Here is a 21,325-nt window from a genome sequence, read left to right on the forward strand (position 1 = left end):
TTGTATTTATCCTGCTTCGAGTTCATATTGCCTCTTTTTTTTTTTAATTAAATCTTCATTTTATTGAGATATATTCACATACCACACAGTCATACAAAACAAATCGTACATTCGATTGTTCACAGTACCATTACATAGTTGTACATTCATCACCTAAATCAATCCCTGACACCTTCATTAGCACACACACAAAAATAACAAGAATAAGAATTAAAGTGAAAAAGAGCAATTAAAGTAAAAAAGAACACTGGGTACCTTTGTCTGTTTGTTTGTTTCCTTCCCCTATTTTTCTACTCATCCATCCATAAACTAGACAAAGGGGAGTGTGGTCCTTATGGCTTTCCCAATCCCATTGTCACCCCTCATAAGCTACAATTTTATACAATTGTCTTTGAGATTCATGGGTTCTGGGTTGTAGTTTGATAGTTTCAGGTATCTACCACCAGCTACCCCAATTCTTTAGAACCTAAAAAGGGTTGTTCAAATTGTGCATAAGAGTGCCCACCAGAGTGACCACTCGGCTCCTTTTGGAATCTCTCTGCCACTGAAACTTATTTCATTTCCTTTCACATCCCCCTTTTGGTCAAGATGTTCTCCATCCCACGATGCCAGGTCTACATTCCTCCCTGGGAGTCATATTCCACGTTGCCAGGGAGATTCACTCCCCTGGGTGTCTGATCCCACGTAGAGGGGAGGGCAGTGATTTCACCTTTCAAGTTGGCTTAGCTAGAGAGAGAGGGCCACATCTGAGCAACAAAGAGACATTCGGGAGGAGGCTCTTAGGCACAAATATAGGGAGGCCTACCCCCTCCTTTACAGCAACCGTCTTCCCAAGGGTAAAACCTATGGTAGAGGGCTCAACCCATCAAACCACCAGTCCCCTATGTCTGTGGTCATGTTAGCAACCATGGAGGTGGGGTAGGCCAATACCCCTGCATTCTCCACAGGCTCCTCAACGGGGCTCTACATATTTTTTCCCTTTTTTTTTCCCCTTTTTTTTTTCTTTTTTAAATCAACTGTATGAAAAAAAAATACAATAAAAGAACATTTCAAAGAGACCATAACAAGGGAGTAAGGAAAAGACAACTAACCTAAGATAACTGCTTTACTTCCAACCGGTTCCTACTTTACCCTAAGAAAGTTACCTAATATAACGACATTTCTGTGAACTTGTTCCTACTATATCCATCAGAAATTGACAGACCATAGTCATTCCTGGGCATCCCCAGAACGTTAAATAGCTTATCTGTTCTTCTTGGATTATTGTTCCCCCTTCCTTAATTGCTGTCTATTGCTAGTTCCCCTACATTCTACATTATAAACCATTTGTTTTACATTTTTCAAAGTTCACATTAGTGGTAGCATATAATATTTCTCTTTTTGTGCCTGGCTTATTTAGCTCAGCATTATGTCTTCAAGGTTCATCCATGTTGTCATATGTTTCACGAGATCGTTCCTTCTTACTGCCGTGTAGTATTCCATCGTGTGTATATACCACATTTTATTTATCCACTCATCTGTTGAGGGACATCTGGGTTGTTTCCATCTCTTGGCAATTGTGAATAATGCTGCTATGAACATTGGCGTGCAGATATCTGTTCGTGTCACTGCTTTCCGATCTTCTGGGTATATACTGAGAAGTGCAATCGCTGGATCAAATAGTAACTCTGTATCTAGTTTTCTAAGGAACTGCCAGACTGACTTCCAGAGAGGCTGAACCATTATACAGTCCCACCAACAATGAATAAGAGTTCCAATTTCTCCACATCCCCTCCAGCATTTGTGGTTTCCTGTTTGTTTAATGGCAGCCACTCTAATCGATGTTAGATGGTATTTCATTGTGGTCTTAATTTGCATCTCTCTAATAGCTAGTGAACTTGAACATTTTCTCATGTGTTTCTTGGCCATTTGTATTTGCTCTTCAGAGAAATGTCTTTTCATATCTTTTGCCCATTTTATAATTGGGCTGTTTGTACTATTGTCATTGAGTTGTAGGATTTCTTTATATATGCAAGATATCAGTCTTTTGTCAGATACATGGTTTCCAAAAATTTTTTCCCATTGAGTTGGCTGCCTCTTTACCTTTTTGAGAAATTCCTTTGAGGTGCAGAAACTTCTAAGCTTGAGGAGTTCCCATTTACCTATTTTTTCTTTTGTTGCTTGTGCTTTGGGTATAAACTCAAGGAAGTGGCCACCTAATACAAGGTCTTGAAGATGTTTTCCTACATTATCTTCTAGGAGTTTTATGGTACTTTCTTTTATATTGAGATCTTTGGTCCATTTTGAGTTAATTTTTGTGTAGGGTGTGAGGTAGGGGTCCTCTTTCATTCTTTTGGATATGGATATCCAACTCTCCCAGCCCCATTTGTTGAAAAGACCATTATGACTCAGTTCAGTGACTTTGGGGGCCTTATCAAAGATCAGTTGGCCATAGATCTGAGGGTCTATCTCTGAATTCTCAGTTTGATTCCATTGATCTTTATGTCTATCTTTGTGCCAGTACCATGCTGTTTTGGCAACTGTGGCTTTATAATAAGCTTCAAAGTCAGGGAGTATAAGTTCTCCCACTTTGTTTTTCTTTTTTAGAGTGTCTTTAGCAATTCGAGGCATCTTCCCTTTCCAAATAAATTTGATAACTAGCTTTTCCAAGTCTGCAAAGTAGGTTGTTGGAATTTTGATTGGGATTGCATTGAATCTGTAGATGAGTTTGGGTAGAATTGACATCTTAATGACATTTAGCCTTCCTATCCATGAACATGGAATGTTTTTCCATCTTTTAAGGTCCCCTTCTATTTCTTTTAGTAGAGTTATGTAGTTTTCTTTTTATAGGTCTTTTACATCTTTGGTTAAGTTTATTCCTAGGTACTTGATTTTTTTAGTTGCTATTGAAAATGGTATCTTTTTCTTGAGTGTCTCTTCAATTTGTTCATTTCTAGCATATAGAAACATTACTGACTTATGTGCATTAATCTTGTATCCCGCTACTTTGCTAAATTTGTTTATTAGCTCTAGTAGCTGTATCGTCGATTTCTCAGGGTTTTCTAGATATAAGATCATATCATCTGCAAATAATGACAGTTTTACTTCTTCTTTTCCAATTTGGATGCCTTTTGTTTCTTTGCCTTGCCGGATTGCCCTGGCTAGCACTTCCAGCACAATGTTGAATAACAGTGGTGACAGCGGGCATCCTTGTCTTATTCCTGATCTTAGAGGGAAGGCTTTCACTCTCTCACCATTGAGTACTATGCTGGCTGTGGGTTTTTCATATATGGTCTTTATCATGTTGAGGAAGTTTCCTTCAATTCCTACCTTTTGAAGTGTTTTTATCAAAAACGGATGTTGGATTTTGTCAAATGCTTTTTCAGCATCTATTGAGATGATCAATTGATTTTTCCCTTTTGACTTGTTAATGTGTTGTAATACATTGATTGATTTTCTTATGTTGAACCATCCTTGCATGCCTGGAATGAACCCCACTTGGTCATGGTGTATGATTTTTTTAATGTGTCTTTGGATTCGATTTGCAAGTATTTTGTTGAGGATTTTTGCATCTATATTCATTAGGGAGATTGGCCGGTAGTTTTCCTGTTTTGTAGCATCTTTGCCTGGTTTTGGTATTAGATTGATGTTAGCTTCATAAAATGAGTTAGGTAGTGTTCCATTTTCTTCAATGTTTTGAAAGAGTTTGAGTAAGATTGGTGTCAGTTCTTTCTGGAAAGTTTGGTAGAATTCCGCTGTGAAGCCATATGGCCCTGGGCATTTATTTGTGGGAAGATTTTTGATGACTGATTGGATCTCTTTGCTTGTGATGGGTTGGTTGAGGTCTTCTATTTCTTCTCTGGTCAGTCTAGGTTGTTCATATGTTTCCAGGAACTTGTCCATTTCCTCTACATTATCCATTTTGTTGCCATACAGTTGTTCATAGTATCCTCTTATAATTTTTTTAATTCCTTCAGGATCTGCAGTTATGTCACCTTTTTCATTCATTATTTTGTTTATATGGGTCTTCTCTCTTTTTGATTTTGTCAGTCTAGCTAGGGGCTTGTCAATCTTGTTGATCTTCTCAAAGAACCAACTTTTGGTGATATTTATCCTCTCTAGTGTTTTTTTGTTCTCTATGTCATTTATTTCTGCTTTAATCCTTGTTATTTCTTTTCTTCTACTTGGTTTAGGATTGGTTTGCTGTTCGTTTTCTAGCTTCTTCACTTGATCCATTAGTTCTTTGATTTTGGCTCTTTCTTCCTTTTTAATATATGCGTTTAGTGCTATAAATTTCCCCCTCAGCACTGCTTTTGCTGCATCCCATAGGTTTTGGTATGTTGTGTTCTCATTTTCATTCGTCTCTATATATTTAGCAATTTCTCTTGCTATTTCTTCTTTAACCCACTGATTGTTTAGGAGTGTGTTGTTTAACCTCCAGGTATTTGTGAATTTTCTAGGTCTCTGATGGTTATTGATTTCTAATTGTATTCCATTGTGGTCAGAGAATGTGCTTTGAATAATGTCAATCTTTTTAAATTTATTGAGGCTTGTTTTATGTCCCAGCATATGATCTATTCTGGAGAAAGTTCCGTGAGCACTAGAAAAGTATGTGTATCCTGGTGATTTGGGATGTAATGTTCTGTATATGTCTGTTAAATCGAATTCATTTATCAGATTGTTTAGGTTTTCAATTTTCTTATTGGTCCTCTGTCTGGTTGATCTATCTATAGGAGAGAGTGATGTGTTGAAGTCTCCCACAATTATTGTGGAAACATCAATTGCTTCCTTTAGTTTTGCCAGTGTTTCTCTCATGTATTTTGTGGCACCTTGATTGGGTGCATAGACATTTACGATTGTTATTTCTTCTTGTTGAATTGCCCCTTTTATTAGTATGTAGTGGCCTTCTTTGTCTCTTAAAACATCCCTGCATTTAAAGTCTATTTTATGTGCGATTAATATTGCTACACCTGCTTTCTTTTGGCTGTAGCTTGCATGAAATATTTTTTTCCCATCCTTTCACTTTCAGTTTCTTTGTGTCCCTGTGTCTAAGATGAGTCTCTTGTATGCAACATATTGATGGTTCTTTTTTTTTGATCCATTCTGCGAATCTATATCTTTTAATTGGGGAGTTTAATCCATTTACATTCAACGTTATAACCTTGAAGGCATTTCTTGAATCAGCCATCTAATCCTTTGGTTTATGTTTGTCATATATATTTTTCCCCTCTCTCTATTAATATCCTTTATTGTACCCATACCGAATCTCTTTAGTACTGAACCTTTCTCCAAGTCTCTCTGTCCTTTCTTTGTTTCTCTGTCTGTAGGGCTCCCTTTAGTGTCTCCAGTAGGGCAGGTCTCTTGTTAGCAAATTCTCTCAGCATTTGTTTGTCTGTGAAAAATTTAAGCTCTCCCTCAAATTTGAAGGAGAGCTTTGCTGGATAAAGTATTCTTGGTTGGAAATTTTTCTCACTCAGAATTTTAAATATATCGTGCCACTACCTTCTTGCCTCCATGGTGGCTGCTAAGTAGTCACTACTTAGTCTTCTGCTGTTTCCTTTGTATGTGGTGAATTGCTTTTCTCTTGCTGCTTTCAGAACTTGCTCCTTCTCTTCCGTGTTTGACAGTGTGATCAGAATATGTCTCAGAGTGGGTTTATTTGGATTTATTCTATTTGGAGTTTGCTGAGCATTTATGATTTGTGTATTTATGTTGTTTAGAAGATTTGGGAAGTTTTCCCCAACAATTTCTTTGAATACTCTTCCTAGACCTTTACCCTTTTCTTCCCCTTCTGGAACACCAATGAGTCTTATATTCAGACTTTTTATATTATCTATCATATCCCTGAGGTCCGTTTTGATTTTTTCAATTTTTTTCCCCATTCTTTCTTTTATGCTTTCATTTTCCATTCTGTCATCTTCCAGGTCACTGATTCGTTGTTCAACTTCCTCTAGTCTTGTACTATGAGTGTCCAGAATCTTTTTAATTTGGTCAACAGTTTCTTTAATTTCCATAAGATCATCCATTTTTTTATTTAGTCTTGCAATGTTTTCTTTATGCTCTTCTAGGGTCTTCTTGATATCCTTTGTATCCTGTACTATGGTCTCATTGTTCATCTTTAGTTCTTTGAGTAGCTGCTCTAGGTGCTGTGTCTCTTCTGGTCTTTTGATTTGGGTGTTTGGGCTTGGGTTATTCATATCGTCTGGTTTTTTCATATGCTTTATAATTTTCCTTTGTTTTTGGCCTCTTGACATTTGCTGAACTTGATTGGGTTCTTTTAGGATTTGCAGACCAATTGAAGTCCTTATCTCTAATTTATCAGATCTACAGCTTCGTGGAGTACACTTTCTCTAACTAACCAGCAGGTGGAGTCCACGAGCCACCTGTTCTCCACAAGCCAGTTCTCCCCTGCTTTGCCTTTGTGGTGAGTTGGGGAGGGAGTCTTGTGGGGTCCAATTTATGTACCAAGCTTGTGTGTGTAGTTGGTGTTGCCTGCCCTGTATATGGGGCATGTTTCTGGGCAGTCAGGGAGGGGGATGGCTCTAACAATCAAATCTCCCTGGTGATCCTGGAGTTTTAAAGCTGCTGCAATAGTCTAATCCTTCAGTTCAGTCCTGCCACAGTTTGTCTCTGCCACTGACCCACAAGTCCTTGGTATTGGAATATGGCTCCTGAAACTTGCAAGTGGGTCCCTCTTCCAGGCCATGCACCCACTGGTCCTCTTTTGAGGGATGACTGTGCTATGTCACAGGTGAATGCCATCCCCCCAGGGCGGTTCTGGGCTGCTGGTCTGTGTAGGGAGGCTCCCATTCTGCTGAAATGATGGCTGAATGGGGCTTTGTTAATTCACACTGCTCCACCTTCCCAACTCTGGGACAATCAGCTGAGGTTGCAAGGAAGGCTAATGTCCATGCCTAGTTCTGTGGTGTGTGCCTCTTATCTGAAGCACTTCAGTCACACTGGGTTGTCTGGGGCAGCTTTCGGCTATGGGGCTGACGATGGGCAGGAGTGTTTCCTGTCCACCAGGATGATGGCTGTGAGTGGACACCCCCCTTTTTTTGGGAAGTTGTGGTGTTTAGTGAATTTTCTCAGCCTTTTGTCTCAGAGCTCTCTTAGTTCTGCTCTTGTCTTGACCTGCCCAAATTGCAAGTCTTTGAAGCTTTCTGTATTGGGCTTCTTAGAGTAATTGTTTTAGGAAAAGAAAAGAGGATAAAAAAAAAAAAGGGGGCCCTCCTCACAGATCTAATGGGTTATTGAAATGCTAGGAGACAAAGCAATTAGGGCCATTAAGGAAAGGTCCACAGGGCAGAGAAATCAGCTTTTCTTCAGGATTTGCATATGAGCCTCAGGGCCTGAGCTCTGCCCTTCCCCTTTCTATGTTCACCAGAACTCCAAAAATCCTCCGCTTTTATTTTGGAGTTTTTCGTGCTGTTTTTTTTCTATGCCTGTCTCCTCTCTGCTGGGCTGGCTGGTCTCAGATTCTCTAGTGTCTGGTCTCAGTCTATCTATGGTTAGAGTTTGGATCAGTAGAATGAGTTTCCGATAAGAGCTGCCACTGCAGTTCTCCCTTCTTCTTCCTGGAGCTGACAGCCCCTCCTCCCACGGGACTGAGCTTGGCAGGGAGGGGTGCAGGACCCCTGGCCACAAAAACTTACAGATTTCGCTGATCTCAGCAGTTCCACATTTTCATGAGTGTTGTATGAAGTATGCCCAAAGTCAGATTGCTCTGTGGTGTCCAGTCCACGCAGTTCCTGGCTTTCTACCTACTTTCCTGGAGGAGCAACTAAAACATACAGCTCACCAGTCCACCATCTTGCCCCACCTCCCCATATTGCCTCTTAAATCTGTGGCTTGATGTGTTTTGTTGTTTTTGAAAAATTCTTAGCCATTATGTCTTAAAATATTGCTTCTTTCTGTTTTACTCTTTTTTCCTCTTTTGGATTCTAACCACCATCTTGTTCCACATTCTCTTAGTCTGTTTTCTCTACTTTCTATCTCCCTCAACCCCCTTTATATACTCATCTGGATTTTTTTTTGTATAGACCTATTTTCCAGATCATTGTCTTTTCCTCAATTGTGTCTAAACTGGCATTTTAACTGTCTATTGCATTCTTAATTCCAGTTTATTTTTCAGTTCTAGAGATTTTATTTTGATTCCCTCATTGAAGAGATTTCTGTTTCCTAATGGAGTTCTTCATTTTGTCAAGAATTTTTTTGAGTTATTTTAAAGTCTGGGCCTCATGACTCCATGATGTGGGTTACATTTGTATCTGCTTCTCTTGGCTATTTTCTCTCTGATCATTGGGTTCGTTTCTCTGTGCTTACCTTTTCTCCAGGATCCTGGGTCTCTGTTGTTGGTCCAGTTGTGTTCCCCCAAAAAGATATGGTGAAGTCCTAACTCCCAGTGCATCAGAATGTGACCTTATATGGAAATAGGGTAGTTGCAGATGGAATTAGTTAAGTTAAATGATACCATATTGGGAAGAGTGAAGCCTTAAATAATGTGACTAGAATCCTTATAAGGAGGAGAGAGGAGACAGACAGGAACGAGAGGGGAGAATGCCATGTGATGATGGAGGCAGAGATGAAATACTGCAGTTGCCAAGCCAAGGAATGCCAACGATTGTCAGCAAACACCAGACTCGTCAAGAAAAAATTCTCCCCTACAGGTTTCATAGGGAGCATAGCCCTGCTGACAATTTGATTTCAGACTTCTAGCCTCCAAAACTGTGAAGACAAAAAATTCCTGTTATCTTAAGCTACCCAGTTTGTGATTCTTTTTTATGACATCCTTAGGAAACTAAGAACACCCCTCAGCTCCTGAACTCTGGATTTGGCTCCCCGGTCACGTGAGACTGCAGAAAACTCTGCTTAGCTTTTCTGCCTCTCCATACCCACATTCTCCTAAACTTCTCAATCTTTCTATGTTGCTTATGAAGGGTGAATATCCCAGGGCAAAACATGGCATAAAATATCTGGCTCACCTCAATGAATTTGTTCCCTAAGGCTGTGCTGCTTTGGTAGCTCTCCAAAACCTCCAAACAGATTTTTAAAAGGTATTTTGTCAAGCTTTTCTGATTGTTTTGGTGAGAAGACCTGTCTACATACTAGAGGTATCCACCAGATGTTTGGATGGCAATGCCAAGTGACATAATGGCCATGAAATCCTGGAGTTTGGTTTCAGTCCAAAGGTCTGTGTGACCTTCACCTTCAGAGGCAAGCTGCCATGAGGAAAAACCCCTATCAGCTGTTCTTCCAGTCAGATGGAAAGCAAAACTCAGAACAGATCAAAGAAGTATGTCCCCAGCCAATCTACCTTCCTGGACAAACCTCCAGAAAGACTAGACACTTGATAAAGTTGACTCTGAGTAACCTGATCTCTGCCTGAAAATTTCAAAATACTGAGTTTTAGTCCCAAAGAAGGCAAATCCAACTAGAATATTTTATATATAATAGAGTATAGAATATATAATAGAGTAACATGAAACTAACTTAGAAATACATTGGGTCAGAAATACATGATATACACTGAAACATTTTATTATACTACAGAAACATTATAAAACAAGACAGTCATCTTATAGACAAAAGTAGAGATGGATAGAGATGGATATAATTTTCCCATCAAGTTGGACAATATATATGGTCTAGTTAAAATTTCTTAATACTCAAATCATACCCCCCTCAAACACACACACACACACAAAACTAAAAAATGGTTTATCTGTGTAAATTTAAATTCAGGGTACATCAAGAGAAATTTCCACAATTTCTTTTTCAACTTGAATTGAACTAAAATACTGCCAAAGAATCACTTTTTATTTTCTGAGGATTCAGTATTTTTTAAAAATAAAAAGCAAAAATGGAATTGGTATGACTAAACTACTAAATGTACAATTAAAAATAGTTGATTTCTATAAAAAATCAAAATAACAGAAGTAGGCAATGTTCATAAAGATAAATATGGTTCATTCATTTGCTTTCGGTTATAGTGGACTCCGTCTTTTACTATCTTTCATTAATACATTTTAACTTCTGAAATTTTCAATTTGCTAGATTCTTAAGATTAACCACAAAATCATTTGAAAAACAAAATGAACAGCAAAAATAAATTTAAAACACTGTGATCCTTTAAGCTTTTAAATATACTTTGGAAATAGGCATTTACTAACAATTCAGTGTCCAGCATTTACATGGAAACTGTACTAAAATGTATCACTGCACAAGTAATTTGATTCTTTTCTTTCTCTCTAAAAATGAAATCCTATTTTAATTTTGGTAGGTCAGTACTCTATTTAAACAGTCCTACAATAAATGCGTAAGGGAAAAGAATTCCTTTGGTAAAGTCAACTCCTCCTTTTCATTTATGTTTTCCAAAATTGAAATATCCTTTATGGAATTAAAAAAAAATCATAACTCTTTTTGTACAGGTATAAATAAGGAATTCTGACATCCTATTCAAGAAAATGGAACTGTATTTGAGGAAATATGAAAGACTTTGAAAACACAATCACAGCGTTTGATAATATACTCTTAAATACATATACACATATGTTGCACAAATGTATGCTGCCATGTATTAATAAATGCATGTTTATCTAACATTTGGCACGTATAATCCTTCATGGGTTGGTCTTCAAGAGAGCAACTCCATAGAAAGGACACCTGTCTCCTTCAGGTGCTGGAAGTCAGCCCTTAAGTGTTGTGATAATACGAACTCGTGTTTTAATCAGAAGGTTAAATGTAGTTTTACATGTTTTCTAAGTCTTCATTCTCTTTATTCACTGTCCTTTGGTAGTTGTCTAAAAGCCAGAACCCTGCAGGTTATTTTGCTCAGAAATGTTTGAGCCAGACTGCCAAAAACCTTTCCTACAGCTTTTTAAAAAGCATTTCTCAGATGCCTAGGAATTTTTATTTGTCGAAAATCTGCATGAATCTAAAATTAAACACAACAACAGCAATTCACACTGAAAAGAATTTATAAAGAAGGAAACCATGGCAACATAGTCATTTATTTTTAGCCACACCAACCCTTATCTCTACCTTCACCCCAAAACTAAGTACACTTAAGCCATAGCTTTCCCTAGTGCTGCCTTATTCCCATTGTAATTCTGCGGGAGTCAAAAATAGCAGCATGAATTGTCATATTTATATTGCTAAGTACTTCACAAGCCATGCTGCTCCTCATATTTACTTGCTTACCATATCCTGCACATGGCCTTTGAGGAATTTCTGTGGTTGTCAAGGGGAAGCTCAGTTTTTGCATGCGGCAGGGTCAATGCGGCTTCTAACTCCAAAGACAGGCTCTCTAGTGGTTAGAGTAAGGTCTTGATTTAATTATCCAAGGATTCCACATCTTATCAGAAGTGATCTGCCCACAAAGGGCAAGAGCAGATGCAACTGCAGCATAACCCAACACAGCATCCCTTTGCTCCCTGTGCATGGTATCTGGAAAGCTCTGTTCTTGCTACACCACTGCCCTTTATATTCCAGGTCTTTCGTTAGCATGCCAGTGGACCTTACACTTATAATGTGTATGCTTCCCTTAAGCAAGGGGTTACAAACTTCAAAGACTGCTTTTGTTAAAATATTTTAAAGGTGCTCATAAGAAGTTTTCATGTGATTGATCACATCTCTGAAAAACATATGCATAATTTTTCTGTTAATAATATTATTAACAAGACTGGTATATATATCTGAAAATCTAATAGCTTCTTTAAGAAATTCCTTTGTCTATTTTGATTTCTGCTAGCTCAGTTGCTAGAGGAACTCAAGATGTCCAAAGATAAGGATTTGTTCCTCATTGATTTGGTTGAGCTATTTATCCCAGAGGAGCTCTAAGAGAAACGCAGACTCTATTTTTGAAGATCAAAGACTTATGTAATAGAAACAGGCACAAAAATATATTTGAAGGCATGAAGGGCAATAACCCAATAACTCAATTGAATCACATGGAAAATTGTTCTTATATCTTCTGAAATAAATGGAAAATACGACAGTTATCGGGACACTGGCCCAGCTGCCTTTGAACTACAGTGGGGTTAAATAAGTGACTGAGCAAGACTATGTCTTATAATATATACTGGTTACAAGACTGGAGCTGAGGCTTGGTTCTTCATGGGTTCTTATTTTAACCTCTCTCTTATTTCACTCGTTTGTTTCTGTGGCCCGTTTCCAGAATTTCCCTTCATTAGGTCAGTCTATAGGACAATTTGTCTGACTGTTTCACTGAAGGCTTTCTGCAGTGTGAAGTCAAGGTTGCCAGGTATATTTGCATAAAAGCTTTGGCAAATCCTCACATAGAAGCTTAAAGAAAATAATGAATATTTACCAATGGTATAAAGTGCTTCATTTTCTCTGAAGTAAAAGAAAACAAGAAGAACATTGTTTAAAATTATTTATTTGTAACCAGAAGACAAAAGTATGTTCTGTTTCAGCTTCAGTACAAAGAAACAAACATCTTCCTCTCTTTGGAGGAATTTGGAGAGAAGCAGGAATACCATGCAGTTTCTCTATTTCCACAGCTGTAGTTACTTTATTTTCTGTGATTGCTTCTTTGTTTCCAACATTTCCCATTTTTGGTAGCAGCCCTGAGGATTTATTCAGCAAATATTTATTTTGCCCCTACAAGGTATGAGTCACTGCCCATGATAAATGGTATCTGTAGACGTCTGGCTGCAGAAACATGGAAACATGAGGGAATCCAGGTGTAAATAAGGTTTCAATAGCCATCCTAGGGAGACACACAAAAAAGAAAGCTGCTTATTCAGCAAGGAAAAAAAAAATAATAAAAGCACAAAAGTAAAGAAAAAGGACATAGACTTTTTTTTCCTCCTTTTTGTGGAACATTGCTAAAAAACATCCTTGAAACAAACCAAATTTTGACACTACAGTTTAACAAAGAAATAAGAAAAAAATAAATAAAGGATTTTATTTTCTGAGCTTATTGAGAATTATTCCTTATACTCTTGGACAGGTTTTTGTTATGGGAAAGCTTTATTAATTTGGATGCCTTTGCATGGAAGAATTCTTAACTTGAGAAGACCCAGGCTAACAAGTTTTTCGTGGGATAAGATGATGAGAATCTGCAAAACATATTAATTAGGTAAGCACATGCCAGGAGAGCTTTCGAAATTCTAAACAAATTGTTTTGGGGCATGTAAGGAGCACCCACATTCTTGTGAGAATGTAAGCAAATATTGTAATGAAAAGAGCCCTGACGTTATCATCAAGAGGATTGAGAATTTCTACTTCAATATTTTGCTTCTACCCAACTTATTCTTAAAAGAATGTTTTAAAGTGATTGCCATATAACAGAACAAAAATAACAAATACATTAGGCAATTAAGGCAAAAGGAAAAGCAGGGTAGAACACAATTGAGATTAAGCCAGGGGAGAGAGAATACAAAAGGAGTGCCAGGGGTGCACCCCACTTGCCATGGGAGAGCCAAAGCTTTGGCTTGAGTTTGTCTGGCTGTCATCCATGTCGTGGGCAGTTACATGATTCAGTGTTCATGAACTAAGTCCAGAGCAGTCATCCAGAAGAAGCATAATTATTTCCGGTACTCAGACTTGAGAAAAATTCTCCTTCCCATGGGTCTTCATAAAAAAGCCAGTGAGTCATCTGGTGAAGCTCCTCCGGAGGATCCTCGCAGGGGACCAGGCACATTTCATGGAGCTGCCTCAGATCCAGTCCCTGGGGATGCCCATCCACTCTGCCACTTAGTAAATGAAGTCACTTAACCTCTCGGTGACCGGGATGCCTCAACTGAAAACGAGGGCTTGAGTGACCGCTTGGGCTCCACCCTGCAGTGAAATTCTGTTTCTTGGATTCTGATCATTACAGGAGCTACCTAAAAAGCTCTGCTTGGTAAGATTTATCAGCTTAGAAATGCAGAATATTCTTGAAATAAGACTGTGTATTTGTGTTTGTGTGTGTGCATTCATACTTTTTACTCTTTGATCTGTACCAGACAGGATTCAGGAAGAAAACAGAATCCACACCAATAATTTGGACAGGTGAAATTTAATATAAGGAATTATTAGTTGATAACAGGTGAGTTGCCACGAGTAGGGGAAAAAAGAGAATTCAAAGAATACCCCAGGGCTGAATGCGAGTAACCAATGAAAGAACAAACTTGTGTTGGGGGCACCCTTCCCAAGGCTGAGATTTAGACTTTGTTGGAGGTGATGTGGCTGCCCACAGGAGGGCAGGAATATTCACTGGATCTGCCCTGGGCCAAACTGGTCCACAGCCAGCAGACCAAGGTTGGCAAGCAGGAAAATCCCGGCAGGGACTGGCAGCTAGAAGGCCTCCCATGGGGGTCCCAGCAGAACTTGCTGGAGGACGTGCCACTGAATGCACACACACCTAGAGCAGCTACGGCCCAGGAGCAAGAACCGAGGAAGCAGCCAAATCAAGAAGAGAACTCTCTGCCTCTGGCAGTGCCCTCCAGAACCCTGAAATGATGAAGCTTAGCATGGTGCCTGCTGGCAAAGGAGAAATGCTAATGGGGTCCAACCGAAGTATCCCCAACCAGGGGCTGCTTAACCAGGGAAAGTTTTTATTGCCAAGAGATATTTGGCAGTCTCTGGAGACGTTTTTGGTTGTCACAACTTGGGAGTGAGGGGTGGGGAGGGAGGATGGATTATTGGCATCTTGTGTGTAGAGACCAGAGATGCTGCTAAGTATCTGACAATGCACAGGACAGCCCCCTCCAGGAAAGAATTATTCCACCCAAAATGTCCATAGTACCAAGCTTGAGAAATCCTGTACTATCAAAATGGATATCCACTGAAATATTTTAAGCAGGAGGTGGGGGATTGGAGTGGTGGGAGGGGAGAGAGGTGAGACCGATCTTTTGAATTTTAAAACTATCTTATTCTGGAGGAAGTCCAGAGTGGATACACAATGAGATCACTGGGGTCTTAAGAAATACTGCTGTCAATATTAACCTTATAAAACCTTAAGTGAAACTTGATTTTTACTATTATTCATAGTATTTTTTTCTCATGCCTACAAAATTCTGGACCCTGTCCTTCAAGAGGAAGGGGAAAGTAAGCAATAGCATTATTCAAATAGTTTAACATATGGGAAAAATTAAAATATGGATAACGTTCATTTAATTATCTCAGTCAAATAATATGTTGTACAGATTTCTATGATACTAAGAACTATTAATTTCTGTGAAATGAAGAATTTATTTTATATTGATACAACTTTCAGAATTAAAAACATTTTCAAATGTAACAAATTTCCCCAAATTCCCTTATGATTAAGTTTTATTGAAACCTGACTCTGTAGGAAGTCATAAATATTCCAGTGGAAAGGTAATGAAAACTAAATTCTGAGAGTTTTAATTTGAAGCCCTAGAAGCCTTAGCAGAGATCTGAGCAGAAAGGACCCTGAAGTTTTTGGTGTTGCAGTAATAAATATGAAAATTAGGAAGAAGCACATTCAGATGGCAGAGGCAATCTCTCGTGTTCTTCTCCCCATCAGTTTTTAGCCCATTCATTTTATTCTATCTCTAACTCAGGAAGGATAATATTTAACAATTGGACTTCTTTTTATCTAATCCTGTTTGTCTAGATATCATGAAAAACATGGACTGCAGATATACTTCTGCAAACAAGTTTGTATTAAGATTTTGTTTTCAACTATCTTTAAAATGAATTACAAATATTGAAAAACTTTGTTGCAAAGCTTTTAACTAAACTTGTTTGTGAGCATTTGGCAAGCCCTTAATTTTCCTTCTAAATTCTGATTGAACCAGGCGTATTGGCCTACCTAGAACTACCTTTATCAAATATGCCAATTTTCATTTCATTTTCAAAGAATCAAACACTTCTTTCGAGGCTCAGAGGAAGAGAAAACTGTCAGAAGAAAAACTTGGTAAATTGTGTGAAAGAATGCCAAAAAGCCAGTGGAAATAGCTGAAAATAAAAACTGCCCCTGAAGTAAATATTAATATACCTCTATCTTGATGCAAGAAAGCAAAAATAAAAATCTCTGTACTGGCTGGGCAATAGCTATAAAATATTCCTTAAGCAGACAAATCCTAGAGAATTACAATTCAAAAAACTGCATCTGTTCTCATCTTGTTGAAAAAGTATAGCTCATTCTTTGCCATTAATTGATGCTTTCAAGCTTTTTTTCTATTATTTACTTAAAGAAACAAGCAAGAAAACAAAGTAGCATATTAGAAATTTTGTGAAAACTCAAATCATTTGATTGCTACCAATCAACAGTGTGTACCAACCAGATTCCTAATAGTTGATGTTATCGTAAAGACCAAGTGAGATTTGGGACTTAGAACTGTATATGAATAATTGAATTTTCAATCCAGAGGGCTTCCATATGCATTTTAAAAAAATGTGAGTTACATGGCTTCCTCAATCTTTACTCCAATACTGGCTCCAATACTGCATTTTACTTCCAATATTTATACCTACTCACCTTTCACTCACAGTCCTGAGAGGGGGGATTGCATTTCTCTGGAGATAGATAGAAGCAATTTAGATAGTGGCTAAAAGGAGGTGTTGATGAGCATACAGCTGCAGAAGCAACTCTGTGATTTTTAATGATGGGAGTACAAAGAACCTGAAGCACAATTTATAAAAGCACTAGTCTCCTTACCTCTTGCTACATCACATTTAAATCAAGGAAAGATTTTAAAAGAGTGAACATGAGGCTAAACATTCACACTGTAGTCCCCTGAAATCTATCCACTCCACTGGAGGAAACTTTAAACATTAGAAATGCATTTTCTTTTGCACTTTGTGATTTTTTTTTCATACGTTTTTTCTTGGCCTTATTGTTGGCTGCAAACTATTTTCGAACATTTATATGACTTCTGCTTATGTATTCCAGAAGGAAAAAGACCTTTTGTTGTAGGCAGTAAAAATCAAGCTTAACAGATAGCCAGGGTCGTGATTTGCGAAAGGTCACAGGTCATGACAAGTGAATGACTCTAGAGGCCTTGAGGTCAAAGGTGCAGCCAGAATCCCGTAACCTCCACTCTGCCTTTTCCATTACAAAGGAGAGCTGCTCTTTTCTAATTTCTGTGGAGGAATCTGTGCACATGTTCACATTTTTCCTTGAAAAATTATTTCAAAATGATTCTGCCTGTGATTATTTTCTCTTGAAACCAAGTGGCATGAAATAGGCTTGATATAAATTGAGTGTCTCCTTAGCCTTTTATTAGTATCCCATATCGGCAACCTAGAAACAGAGATTAATACGTGTTTTTAAAGGGAAAATAAGCACATTTTTTAGCAGATCAGAACCCAAACCAAAGAAATATATTTATCTTCTTTTTATTTTCTTTTTCAATCCCAAGGGTATTTATTGAATGTACCTAAAAATCTGTTTTTCTTGAAAAACTAAGAGCAATAGTGATCTCTTGTGCCTGCCATTTGGAACATAGCTTTATGCTAAATTCTTAACAAGGGCCGCAAATGAGATTGTTTAATAGGAACCATTCCTGTATGATTATCATTATTTTTTGCTAATTTAAAACAACTAAAGCTTCCATGATGCCAGGGCCCCTGTGTAGATCAGAATGTCTGTGGAAGATCTTACGATATTTTAGTAGCTGCAGATATATCTATGCCATGTGAACTGTAGGAAAAATGCAGAACCTTATTTTTAAACTTCATTGGTTTCTAACCCCTCATGAGCACTTAATTCCTCACAGAGAAGGAAATAGTCACAGTGTGGTATGGAATCCTGTGGCCCATGAAGGGTAATTGGATAACATCTTTTGAAAGATTTACAAGGCTGCCAAGGATTTTGCCAGCTTTAAACCTGACTGATTCAGTGTGAAAAGATCTGAACAATTCTGACCTAAAAGTTTAAAGACAGACCTTTCCTGTGAAAGTATAATTTAGAGCCTGTAATAAAATTGTATTGGAAAACACCACATTGAAGAACACAGCCATAAATTGCAAAACTTAGCATTATGTTAAAGACCATTTTTTTTTTCCCTTAAGTCTTCCGAAAGAACTCTAATTGTTCACCAGATATTTCAATAATGAGGTGTTCCCCTCCACCTTACCGGAAAAAGTCCCTAAAGGAAATGCAAAGCTAGCCTCCCTAACCAAGAAGTCTGATTTTTGGTTAAACATACGGATGGAATTTATACCGCTTATTTTTTTAATTGATAAAATAAGGGAAGTGAAATTTCATTAATCTTTAACAAACAAAGAGTAGACCAAACAGACCCAATTCCATATTTTGATTTTTCTAAGAGCCGATTCTCATCATATATTAATTTCCACTTTGACAAAATATATACACTCATAATTACTGCAATATTTTGTGGGTAGGCTCAAATACTTGAGATGACTCATATAAATTAATGATTAAACATCTTCCAGCTAATTTTTCCAGCTCATTAATTATTTATCCAGGTCCATAAGTCTATCATCTATATTAGCCTTTCTGTTGTACTGCCCATTTTCAAAAAGGCAGGTTAGAAAAACTAAAACAAAAATTTCAAGTAAAGTTGGGTTAATTTTTTTTCTTTTTCTCCAGAACAAGGGGGAAATTGAAACTATAGTATTTAAACAAAAGCCTATTTACTTTTAAACAATACCCCCTTTGTAACTAACTTAAAGCTTCATCAAATTTCAGTTTGAAGAGATTTAGGGAATAATGCCATGTGCCCACTTACCTATGATTTGGGCGATAAGCCATTTGCTTTTTGAAGCTTTGAAGAAAATGAACTAGGTTTTCATGTTTAAAATAGAAAGCTTGGTATATGGACACTTTCATCACTTACTACATATTTACAAGTGACCAGAAATGATTGCTTTTCATATAGATTTGTGAGAATACTAACTTTCCAGCAAATCAGAAATCTTCCTCCCTCCCATCCTTTAAAATCAAAACAGAACCAGAACTATGGCACTAAGAAAAAAAATTCAATTAAGACTTATCTAAAGGAGAGGCCCTCTTCAGTGTAAACTTAAAGGAGGAAGCCCTCTTCAGTGTTAATAGTTTGCACTGTGAAAGGCTTTCAGAAAGGAAGGAAGAGATGGAAAGTGCTGGGCTCTCACATTTTTTTTTCCAGAAGAATTAGGTAATAAGTTAGCTCAGACTTTCATTCCCTTCCATCCTCTAGTTAGGCAATTTAACAGGCCACCTGAAATCCACCCCTTCTTGTGGATTAGACACAGTTCTCCCCTTATTGAAGTCATCAAAGGTCAAATAAATTCCACTGTATCAACTTCCAGCTGGTCATTAGCATTTTCTGCAGGATGATTTGTTTGTTATGTTGGTCTACAACACTTCTCTAAACTGGTGTGGACCCCAGGAGTTCTTCTTTGGAACACCGCAGTCTAAGCTGAAACTTGTGACCACTGGGAAAGCACCCTAGGGTGAATGAAGAGGTAAAATAGGAAATGGTAAATATTTTTAAAATAATTACTCTTCATATTAACTATCTTTACAAGTCGTCCTACAAGAAAGGGTTAGAATAGTGAGACAGCCTTTTAGTGAGTCCTGATTTTGGGTTCTGGTGCCACCTAGTGGGAATGGGGGGGAAGGAAAGATGCAAAAGAGGTCTGACTGGTTATCACCCGGTAGTAATCAGACTATAGATAATCAGACTATAATTTGATTAAGTCTATAGTCTGATTAATTTCCTTCAAATCCATTTGCATTTTTATTGCTTTTCTGATAATAAAACAAAAAAAAAAAACCTTTTCCTGGCTCATCAATTAAAGAACAAAGACCAAACCGTTATTTTGCTACCTTCAAGGTCTCCCATGATCTGATTCTGGGTTGGGGCATTACTTGGAGCTGTTCTTCTCCAGGAATTTTTCCCCAGCCAATCTGGTCTACTCACAAACAATATCCACTACTCTTTCTTATGTTACCTTCCCATCCAGAATAGGCTCATATCCTTATAGAATCTCATATTTGGAAGGACCTTATGGTTGCATTAAATGTCTTCAGTGCTTATACCTTCTATAGATCTCCCTTATAAGAAGTTCCCCAATGTCTTCTTGAACATCTGCAAGGACCGTGAATTCAATCTGATCTGAGATGGCTTATATTTTTAGCTATTTCTGGTTGACAATGTTTTCCTGTATTGTACCCATACCCCCAGCTCAAGGGCAGGGTGATTCCTAGTTTTATGTGTGTGTGGTTCAGTGCACAGGCTCTGGAACCAGATGACTTGTGTACAAGTCCCAGCTTGGTAACTTTCTAGCTGTGTGACTCTGTCACATCACAATCTTTCTAGCCCTCAGTTTCTTCATTTGTAAAATAAGGATAATAGTGCCTATTACTGGGATTGTCAATCAGCTCATGTGCAAAAGTGCTTAGAATGGTACTTGATATATAGAAAATGCTTTAAAAGTATTTGATTTATTATAATTATAACTTTGAGAAGTCATAAAGATACAGATGATGGTTGTAATGGGAACATGAAAAGAGTGTATTGAACGATATATCTCAAAGTATGTTCTTGGAACAGCAGAACTTTAAGATAGTTAAGATCTCCAAGGGGATATAAGTTTGGGAAATGCTGCATCCTATATGCAGCTATATACTATATGTACATAGATATGATAATTAGCATAATCAAGGCTGTCAATTCCTGCATGTAACGACCTCCCTAACCTTTTTTAGTTTGGCATTTCTTAAACTTATTGGGCCCAAGAACCGTTTCTAATGTAACATCTTAACATCTCATTACATGTTTACGTTTTCAGAGAGAGAGATCCCAAATTCAAAGTCTTTAAGGACAAAGCAAATAATGTAAATTGGGGAATTGCGCCAGGTAGAATACAGCTCCTATTCTAAGAGATGGAGTGTGAATTTTGGAAAGCTAGAGGATACATGTTCCATCTAAGTGTATTTCAAGTCAGCTTGAAAACACTGTACAGGCCAAAGAAGACTTATCTACAAACTGAATCTGGGCGTGTTCATCAAATCTGTGATTCTTATGAGAAAAGAGAACTGACTATATAACTTGGGAAAGAACCAACTATCAGAGATAATAAAGAGGAGCCAGAAAAGGAGATTGTGAAGGAACAGTAAGAGATGAAATAGATATAGGAAAGAGTACCATCCTGGAAACAAAAAGAAGCAAAACAGAGATAGAGGTCCAGTAAGAGAGAGTGTTTTAATTGTCTACCACTGCTGTGACAAATTACCACAAATTTACCACAAAATACCACAAATACAAGTTTATTATCTTACAGTTCTGCAGATTAGAAGTTCAATGCAGGTCTCATTGGGCTAAAATCAAGAGGTTGGTAGGATTATGGTCCTTTCCGAAGGCTCCAGGAGAGAGCCTTTCCTTGGCTTGTGGTCTCCTTCCAGCAAAGATCCTCC

The sequence above is a fragment of the Choloepus didactylus genome, chromosome 12 (genome assembly GCF_015220235.1).
Source record: "Choloepus didactylus isolate mChoDid1 chromosome 12, mChoDid1.pri, whole genome shotgun sequence".
NCBI classification, from domain to species: domain Eukaryota; kingdom Metazoa; phylum Chordata; class Mammalia; order Pilosa; family Megalonychidae; genus Choloepus; species Choloepus didactylus.